This window comes from Hemitrygon akajei, chromosome 4, assembly GCF_048418815.1.
Source record: "Hemitrygon akajei chromosome 4, sHemAka1.3, whole genome shotgun sequence".
Classification (NCBI taxonomy): Eukaryota; Metazoa; Chordata; class Chondrichthyes; order Myliobatiformes; family Dasyatidae; genus Hemitrygon; species Hemitrygon akajei.
In genome coordinates, this window is record NC_133127.1 from 199324175 (window position 1) to 199333441 (window position 9267).

The following is a 9267-nucleotide window of genomic DNA, read 5'->3' on the forward strand; positions in this document are numbered from 1 at the left end:
ACTGTAAAACGCCGTGCTGTGCAGAGGGAATCGGAACCCAGCTGCTGGCACTGTAAAACGCCGTGCTGTGCAGAGGGCATCGAACCCAGCTGCTGGCACTGTAAAACGCCGTGCTGTGCAGAGGGAATCGAACCCAGCTGCTGGCACTGTAAAACGCCGTGCTGTGCAGAGGGAATCGAACCCAGCTGCTGGCACTGTAAAACGCCGTGCTGTGCAGAGGGAATCGAACCCCAGCTGCTGGCACTGTAAAACGCCGTGCTGTGCAGAGGGAATGGAACCCAGCTGCTGGCACTGTAAACGCCGTGCTGTGCAGAGGGCATCGAACCCAGCTGCTGGCACTGTAAAACGCCGTGCTGTGCAGAGGGAATCGAACCCAGCTGCTGGCACTGTAAAACGCCGTGCTGTGCAGAGGGCATCGGAACCCAGCTGCTGGCACTGTAAAACGCCGTGCTGTGCAGAGGGCATCGAACCCAGCTGCTGGCACTGTAAAACGCCGTGCTGTGCAGAGGGAATCGAACCCAGCTGCTGGCACTGTAAAACGCCGTGCTGTGCAGAGAGAATCGAACCAGCTGCTGGCACTGTAAAACGCCGTGCTGTGCAGAGGGAATGGAACCCAGCTGCTGGCACTGTAAAACGCCGTGCTGTGGCAGAGGGAATGGAACCCAGCTGCTGGCACTGTAAAACGCCGTGCTGTGCAGAGGGCATCGAACCCAGCTGCTGGCACTGTTAAAACGCCGTGCCTGTGCAGAGGGAATCGAACCCAGCTGCTGGCACTGTAAAACGCCGTGCTGTGCAGAGGGAATCGAACCCAGCTGCTGGCACTGTAAAACGCCGTGCTGTGCAGAGGGAATCGAACCCAGCTGCTGGCACTGTAAAACGCCGTGCTGTGCAGAGGGAATCGAACCCAGCTGCTGGCACTGTAAAACGCCGTGCTGTGCAGAGGGCATCGAACCCAGCTGCTGGCACTGTAAAACGCCGTGCTGTGCAGAGAGAATCGAACCCAGCTGCTGGCACTGTAAAACGCCGTGGCTGTGCATGAGGGGAATCGAACCCAGCTGCTGGCACTGTAAAACGCCGTGCTGTGCAGAGGGCATCGAACCCAGCTGCTGGCACTGTAAAACGCCGTGCTGTGCAGAGGGAATCGAACCCAGCTGCTGGCACTGTAAAACCGCCGTGCTGTGCAGAGAGAATCGAACCCAGCTGCTGGCACTGTAAAACGCCGTGCTGTGCAGAGGGAATCGAACCCCCAGCTGCTGGCACTGTAAAACGCCGTGCTGTGCAGAGGGCATCGAACCCAGCTGCTGGCACTGTTAAAACGCCGTGCTGTGCAGAGGGAATCGAACCCAGCTGCTGGCACTGTAAAACGCCGTGCTGTGCAGAGGGAATCGGAACCCAGCTGCTGGCACTGTAAAACGCCGTGCTGTGCAGAGGGAATCGAACCCAGCTGCTGGCACTGTAAAACGCCGTGCTGTGCAGAGGACATCGAACCCAGCTGCTGGCACTGTAAAACGCCGTGCTGTGCAGAGGACATCGAACCCAGCTGCTGGCAACTGTTAAAACGCCGTGCTGTGCAGAGGGAATGGAACCCAGCTGCTGGCACTGTAAAACGCCGTGCTGTGCAGAGGGCATCGAACCCAGCTGCTGGCACTGTAAAACGCCGTGCTGTGCAGAGGGAATCGAACCCAGCTGCTGGCACTGTAAAACGCCGTGCTGTGCAGAGGGCATCGAACCCAGCTGCTGGCACTGTAAAACGCCGTGCTGTGCAGAGGGAATGAACCCAGCTGCTGGCACTGTAAAACGCCGTGCTGTGCGAGGGCATCGAACCCAGCTGCTGGCACTGTAAAACGCCGTGCTGTGCAGAGGGAATCGAACCCAGCTGCTGGCACTGTAAAACGCGTGCTGTGCAGAGGGAATGAACCCAGCTGCTGCACTGTAAGAACGCCGTGCTGTGCAGAGGGAATGGAACCCAGCTGCTGGCACTGTAAACGCCGTGCTGTGCAGAGGGCATCGAACCCAGACCCTGCTGGCACTGTAAAACGCCGTGCTGTGCAGAGGGAATCGAACCCAGCTGCTGGCACTGTAAAACGCCGTGCTGTGCAGAGGGGCATCGAACCCAGCTGCTGGCACTGTAAAACGCCGTTGCTGTGGCAGAGGGCATCGAACCCAGCTGCTGGCACTGTAAAACGCCGTGCTGTGCAGAGGGAATCGGAACCCCAGCTGCTGGCACTGTAAAACGCCGTGCTGTGCAGAGGGAATGGAACCCAGCTGCTGGCACTGTAAAACGCCGTGCTGTGCAGAGGGCATCGAACCCAGCTGCTGGCACTGTAAAACGCCGTGCTGTGCAGAGGGAATCGGAACCCAGCTGCTGGCACTGTAAAACGCCGTGCTGTGCAGAGGGCATCGAACCCAGCTGCTGGCACTGTAAAACGCCGTGCTGTGCAGAGGGCATCGAACCCAGCTGCTGGCACTGTAAAACGCCGTGCTGTGCAGAGGGAATGGAACCCAGCTGCTGGCACTGTAAAACGCCGTGCTGTGCAGAGGGCATCGAACCCAGCTGCTGGCACTGTAAAACGCCGTGCTGTGCAGAAGGGCATCGAACCCAGCTGCTGGCACTGTAAAACGCCGTGCTGTGCAGAGGGCATCGAACCCAGCTGCTGGCACTGTAAAACGCCGTGCTGTGCAGAGGGCATCGAACCCAGCTGCCTGGCAACTGTAAAACGCCGTGCTGTGCAGAGGGCATCGAACCCAGCTGCTGGCATTCTGTAAAACGCCGTGCTGTGCAGAGGGCATCGAACCCAGCTGCTGGCCACTGTAAAACGCCGTGCTGTGCAGAGGGAATGGAACCCAGCTGCTGGCACTGTAAAACGCCGTGCTGTGCAGAGGGCATCGAAACCCAGCCTGCTGGCACTGTAAAACGCCGTGCTGTGCAGAGGGCAATCGGAAACCCAGCTGCTGGCACTGTAAAACGCCGTGCTGTGCAGAGGGAATCGGAACCCCAGCTGCTGGCACTGTAAAACGCCGTGCTGTGCAGAGGGCATCGAACCCAGCTGCTGGCACTGTAAAACGCCGTGCTGTGCAGAGGGAATCGAACCCAGCTGCTGGCACTGTAAAACGCCGTGCTGTGCAGAGGGAATGGAACCCAGCTGCTGGCACTGTAAAACGCCGTGCTGTGCAGAGGGAATGGAACCCAGCTGCTGGCACTGTAAAACGCCGTGCTGTGCAGAGGGCATCGAACCCAGCTGCTGGCACTGTAAAACGCCGTGCTGTGCAGAGGGATGGAACCAGCTGCTGGCACTGTAAAACGCCGTGCTGTGCAGAGGGAATGGAACCCAGCTGCTGGCACTGTAAAACGCCGTGCTGTGCAGAGGGAATGGAACCCAGCTGCTGGCACTGTAAAAACGCCGTGCTGTGCAGAGGGAATGGAACCCAGCTGCTGGCACTGTAAAACGCCGTGCTGTGCAGAGGGAATGGAACCCAGCTGCTGGCACTGTAAAACCGCCGTGCTGTGCAGAGGGAATGGAACCCAGCTGCTGGCACTGTAAAACGCCGTGCTGTGCAGAGGGGAAATGGAACCCAGCTGCTGGCACTGTAAAACGCCGTGCTGTGCAGAGGGAATGGAACCCAGCTGCTGGCACTCGTAAAACGCCGTGCCTGTGCAGAGGGAATGGAACCCAGCTGCTGGCACTGTAAAACGCCGTGCTGTGCAGAGGGCATCGAACCCAGCTGCTGCACTGTAAAACGCCGTGCTGTGCAGAGGGAATGGAACCCAGCTGCTGGCACTGTAAAACGCCGTGCTGTGCAGAGGGAATGGAACCCAGCTGCTGGCACTGTAAAACGCCGTGCTGTGCAGAGGGAATGGAACCCAGCTGCTGGCACTTGTAAAACGCCGTGCTGTGCAGAGGGATCGAACCCAGCTGCTGGCCACTGTAAAACGCCGTGCTGTGCAGAGGGAATCGAACCCAGCTGCTGGCACTGTAAAACGCCGTGCTGTGCAGAGGGAATCGAACCCAGCTGCTGGCACTGTAAAACGCCGTGCTGTGCAGAGAGAATCGAACCCAGCTGCTGGCACTGTAAAACGCCGTGCTGTGCAGAGGGAATGGAACCCAGCTGCTGGCACTGTAAAACGCCGTGCTGTGCAGAGGGCATCGAACCCAGTCTGCTGGCACTGTAAAACGCGCCGTGCTGTGCAGAGGGAATCGAAACCCAGCTGCTGGCACTGTAAAACGCCGTGCTGTGCAGAGGGAATCGAACCCAGCTGCTGGCACTGTAAAACGCCGTGCTGTGCAGAGAGAATCGAACCCAGCTGCTGGCACTGTAAAACGCCGTGCTGTGCAGAGGGAATGGAACCCAGCTGCTGGCACTGTAAAACGCCGTGCTGTGCAGAGGGCATCGAACCCAGCTGCTGGCACTGTAAAACGCCGTGCTGTGCAGAGGGAATCGAACCCAGCTGCTGGCACTGTAAAACGCCGTGCAGTGCAGAGGGAATCGAACCCAGCTGCTGGCACTGTAAAACGCCGTGCTGTGCAGAGGGAATCGAACCCAGCTGCTGGCACTGTAAAACGCCGTGCTGTGCAGAGGGAATCGAACCCAGCTGCTGGCACTGTAAAACGCCGTGCTGTGCAGAGGGCATCGAACCCAGCTGCTGGCAACTGTAAAACGCCGTGCTGTGCAGAGGGAATCGACAACCCAGCTGCTGGCACTGTAAAACGCCGTGCTGTGCAGAGAGAATCGAACCCAGCTGCTGGCACTGTAAAACGCCGTGCTGTGCAGAGGGAATCGAACCCAGCTGCTGGCACTGTAAAACGCCGTGCTGTGCAGAGGGCATCGAACCCAGCTGCTGGCACTGTAAAACGCCGTGCTGTGCAGAGGGGAATCGAACCCAGCTGCTGGCACTGTAAAACGCCGTGCTGTGCAGAGGGAATCGAACCCAGCTGCTGGCACTGTAAAACGCCGTGCTGTGCAGAGGGCATCGAACCCAGCTGCTGGCACTGTAAAACGCCGTGCTGTGCAGAGGGAATCGAACCCAGCTGCTGGCACTGTAAAACGCCGTGCTGTGCAGAGGGATCGAACCCAGCTGCTGGCACTGTAAAACGCCTGTGCTGTGCAGAGGGAATGGAACCCAGCTGCTGGCACTGTAAAACGCCGTGCTGTGCAGAGGCATCGAACCCAGCTGCTGGCACTGTAAAACGCCGTGCTGTGCAGAGGGCATCGAACCCAGCTGCTGGCACTGTAAAACGCCGTGCTGTGCAGAGGGCATCGAACCCAGCTGCTGGCACTGTAAACGCCGTGCTGTGCAGAGGGAATGGAACCCAGCTGCTGGCACTGTAAAACGCCGTGCTGTGCAGAGAATCGAACCCAGCTGCTGGCACTGTAAAACGCCGTGCTGTGCAGAGGGAATAGAACCCAGCTGCTGGCACTGTAAAACGCCGTGCTGTGCAGAGGGAATCGAACCCAGCTGCTGGCACTGTAAAACGCCGTGCTGTGCAGAGGGAATAGAACCCAGCTGCTGGCACTGTAAAACGCCGTGCTGTGCAGAGGGCATCGAACCCAGCTGCTGGCACTGTAAAACGCCGTGCTGTGCAGAGGGATCGAACCCAGCTGCTGGCACTGTAAAACGCCGTGCTGTGCAGAGGGAATAGAACCCAGCTGCTGGCACTGTAAAACGACGTGCTGTGCAGAGGGCATCGAACCCAGCTGCTGGCACTGTAAAACGCCGTGCTGTGCAGAGGGAATGGAACCCCAGCTGCTGGCACTGTAAAACGCCGTGCTGTGCAGAGGGAATCGAACCCAGCTGCTGGCACTGTAAAACGCCGTGCTGTGCAGAGGGCATCGAACCCAGCTGCTGGCACTGTAAAACGCCGTGCTGTGCAGAGGGAATCGAACCCAGCTGCTGGCACTGTAAAACGCCGTGCTGTGCAGAGGGCATCGAACCCAGCTGCTGGCACTGTAAAACGCCGTGCTGTGCAGAGGGAACGAACCCAGCTGCTGGCACTGTAAAACGCCGTGCTGTGCAGAGGGCATCGAACCCAGCTGCTGGCACTGTAAAACGCCGTGCTGTGCAGAGGGAATGGAACCCGCTGCTGGCACTGTAAAACGCCGTGCTGTGCAGAGAGAATCGAACCCAGCTGCTGGCACTGTAAAACGCCGTGCTGTGCAGAGGCATCGAACCCAGCTGCTGGCACTGTAAAACGCCGTGCTGTGCAGAGGGAATCGAACCCAGCTGCTGGCACTGTAAAACGCCGTGCTGTGCAGAGGGAATCGAACCCAGCTGCTGGCACTGTAAAAACGCCGTGCTGTGCAGAGGGAATCGAACCCAGCTGCTGGCACTGTAAAACGCCGTGCTGTGCAGAGAGAATCGAACCCAGCTGCTGGCACTGTAAAACGCCGTGCTGTGCAGAGGGCATCGAACCCAGCTGCTGGCACTGTTAAAACGCCGTGCTGTGCAGAGGGAATCGAACCCAGCTGCTGGCACTGTAAAACGCCGTGCTGTGCAGAGGGAATCGAACCCAGCTTGCTGGCACTGTAAAACGCGTGCTGTGCAGAGGGATCGAACCCAGCTGCTGGCACTGTAAAACGCCGTGCTGTGCAGAGGGCATCGAACCCAGCTGCTGGCACTGTAAAACGCCGTGCTGTGCAGAGGAATCGAACCCAGCTGCTGGCACTGTAAAACGCCGTGCTGTGCAGGAGGGGCATCGAACCCAGCTGCTGGCACTGTAAAACGCCGTGCTGTGCAGAGGGAATGGAACCCAGCTGCTGGCACTGTAAAACGCCGTGCTGTGCAGAGGGAATCGAACCCAGCTGCTGGCACTGTAAAACGCCGTGCTGTGCAGAGAGAATCGAACCCAGCTGCTGGCACTGTAAAACGCCGTGCTGTGCAGAGGGCATCGAACCCAGCTGCTGGCACTGTAAAACGCCGTGCTGTGCAGAGGGAATGGAACCCAGCTGCTTGGCACTGTAAAACGCCGTGCTGTGCAGAGGGAATGGAACCCCAGCTGCTGGCACTGTAAAACGCCGTGCTGTGCAGAGGGAATCGAACCCAGCTGCTGGCACTGAAAACGCCGTGCTGTGCAGAGGGCATCGAACCCAGCTGCTGGCACTGTAAAACGCCGTGCTGTGCAGAGGAATGGAACCCAGCTGCTGGCACTGTAAAACGCCGTGCTGTGCAGAGGGCATCGAACCCAGCTGCTGGCACCTGTAAAACGCCGTGCTGTGCAGAGGGAATGGAAACCCAGCTGTGGCACTGTAAAACGCCGTGCTGTGCAGAGGGAATCGAACCCAGCTGCTGGCACTGTAAAACGCCGTGCTGTGCAGAGGAATGGAACCCAGCTGCTGGCACTGTAAAACGCCGTGCTGTGCAGAGGGCATCGAACCCAGCTGCTGGCACTGTAAAACGCCGTGCTGTGCAGAGGGAATCGAACCCAGCTGCTGGCACTGTAAAACGCCGTGCTGTGCAGAGGGCATCGAACCCAGCTGCTGGCACTTGTAATAACGCCGTGCTGTGCAGAGGGCATCGAACCCAGCTGCTGGCACTGTAAAACGCCGTGCTGTGCAGAGGGCATCGACCCAGCTGCTGGCACTGTAAACGCCGTGCTGTGCAGAGAGAATGGAACCCAGCTGCTGGCACTGTAAAACGCCGTGCTGTGCAGAGGGCATCGAACCCAGCTGCTGGCACTGTAAAACAGCCGGCTGAAGAGGGAATCGAACCCAGCTGCTGGCACTGTAAAACGCCGTGCTGTGCAGAGGGAATCGAACCCAGCTGCTTGCACTGTAAAACGCCGTGCTGTGCAGAGGGCATCGAACCCAGCTGCTGGCACTGTAAAACGCCGTGCTGTGCAGAGGGCATCGAACCCAGCTGCTGGCACTGTAAAACGCCGTGCTGTGCAGAGAGAATGGAACCCAGCTGCTGGCACTGTAAAACGCCGTGCTGTGCAGAGGGCATCGAACCCAGCTGCTGGCACTGTAAAACGCCGTGCTGTGCAGAGGGCATCGAACCCAGCTGCTGGCACTGTAATAACGCCGTGCTGTGCAGAGGGAATCGAACCCAGCTGCTGGCACTGTAAAACGCCGTGCTGTGCCAGAGAGAATGGAACCCAGCTGCTGGCACTGTAAAACGCCGTGCTGTGCAGAGGGCATCGAACCCAGCTGCTGGCACTGTAAAACGCCGTGCTGTGCAGAGGGGCATCGAACCCAGCCTGCTGGCACTGTAAAACGCCGTGCTGTGCAGAGGGAATCGAACCCAGCTGCTGGCACTGTAAAACGCCGTGCTGTGCAGAGAGAATGGAACCCAGCTGCTGGCACTGTAAAACGCCGTGCTGTGCAGAGGGCATCGAACCCAGCTGCTGGCACTGTAAAACGCCGTGCTGTGCAGAGGGAATCGAACCCAGCTGCTGGCACTGTAAAACGCCGTGCTGTGCAGAGGGAACGAACCCAGCTGCTGGCACTGTAAAACGCCGTGCGTGCAGAGGCATCGAACCCAGCTGCTGGCAACTGTAAAACGCCGTGCTGTGCAGAGGGAATCGAACCCAGCTGCTGGCACTGTAAAACGCCGTGCTGTGCAGAGGGCATCGAACCCAGCTGCTGGCACTGTAAAACGCCGTGCTGTGCAGAGAATCGAACCCAGCTGCTTGGCACTGTAAAACGCCGTGCTGTGCAGAGGGAATGGAACCCAGCTGCTGGCACTGTAGAAACGCCGTGCTGTGCAGAGGGGCATCGAACCCAGCTGCTGGCACTGTAAAACGCCGTGCTGTGCAGAGGGCAATCGAACCCAGCTGCTGGCACCTGTAAAACGCCGTGCGGTGCAGAGGGCATCGAACCCAGCTGCTGGCACTGTAAAACGCCGTGCTGTGCAGAGGGAATCGAACCCAGCTGCTGGCACTGTAAAACGCCGTGCTGTGCAGAGAGAATGGAACCCAGCGTGCTGGGCACTGGTAAAACGCCGTGCTGTGCAGAGGCATCGAACCCAGCTGCTGGCACTGTAAAACGCCGTGCTGTGCAGAGGGAATCGAACCCAGCTGCTGGCACTGTAAAACGCCGTGCTGTTGCAGAGGCATCGAACCCAGCTGCTGGCACTGTAAACGCCGTGCTGTGCAGAGGAGGGCATCGGAACCCAGCTGCTGGCACTGTAAAACGCCGTTGCGGTGCAGAGAGAGAAGGGAACCCAGCTGCTGGCACGTATAACGCCGTGCTGTTGCAGAGGGAATCGAACCCAGCTGCTGGCACTGTAAAACGCCGTGCTGTGCAGAGGGCATCGAACCCAGCTGCTGGCAC

General features: G+C 58.9%; 1 protein-coding gene across 1 annotated transcript in view; it reads right to left on the bottom strand.

Annotated features, from left to right (window-relative positions):
* LOC140727122 (cholecystokinin receptor-like) overlaps window positions 1-9267 on the bottom strand; it is a 34542-nt gene that overhangs the window by 24369 nt on the left and 906 nt on the right.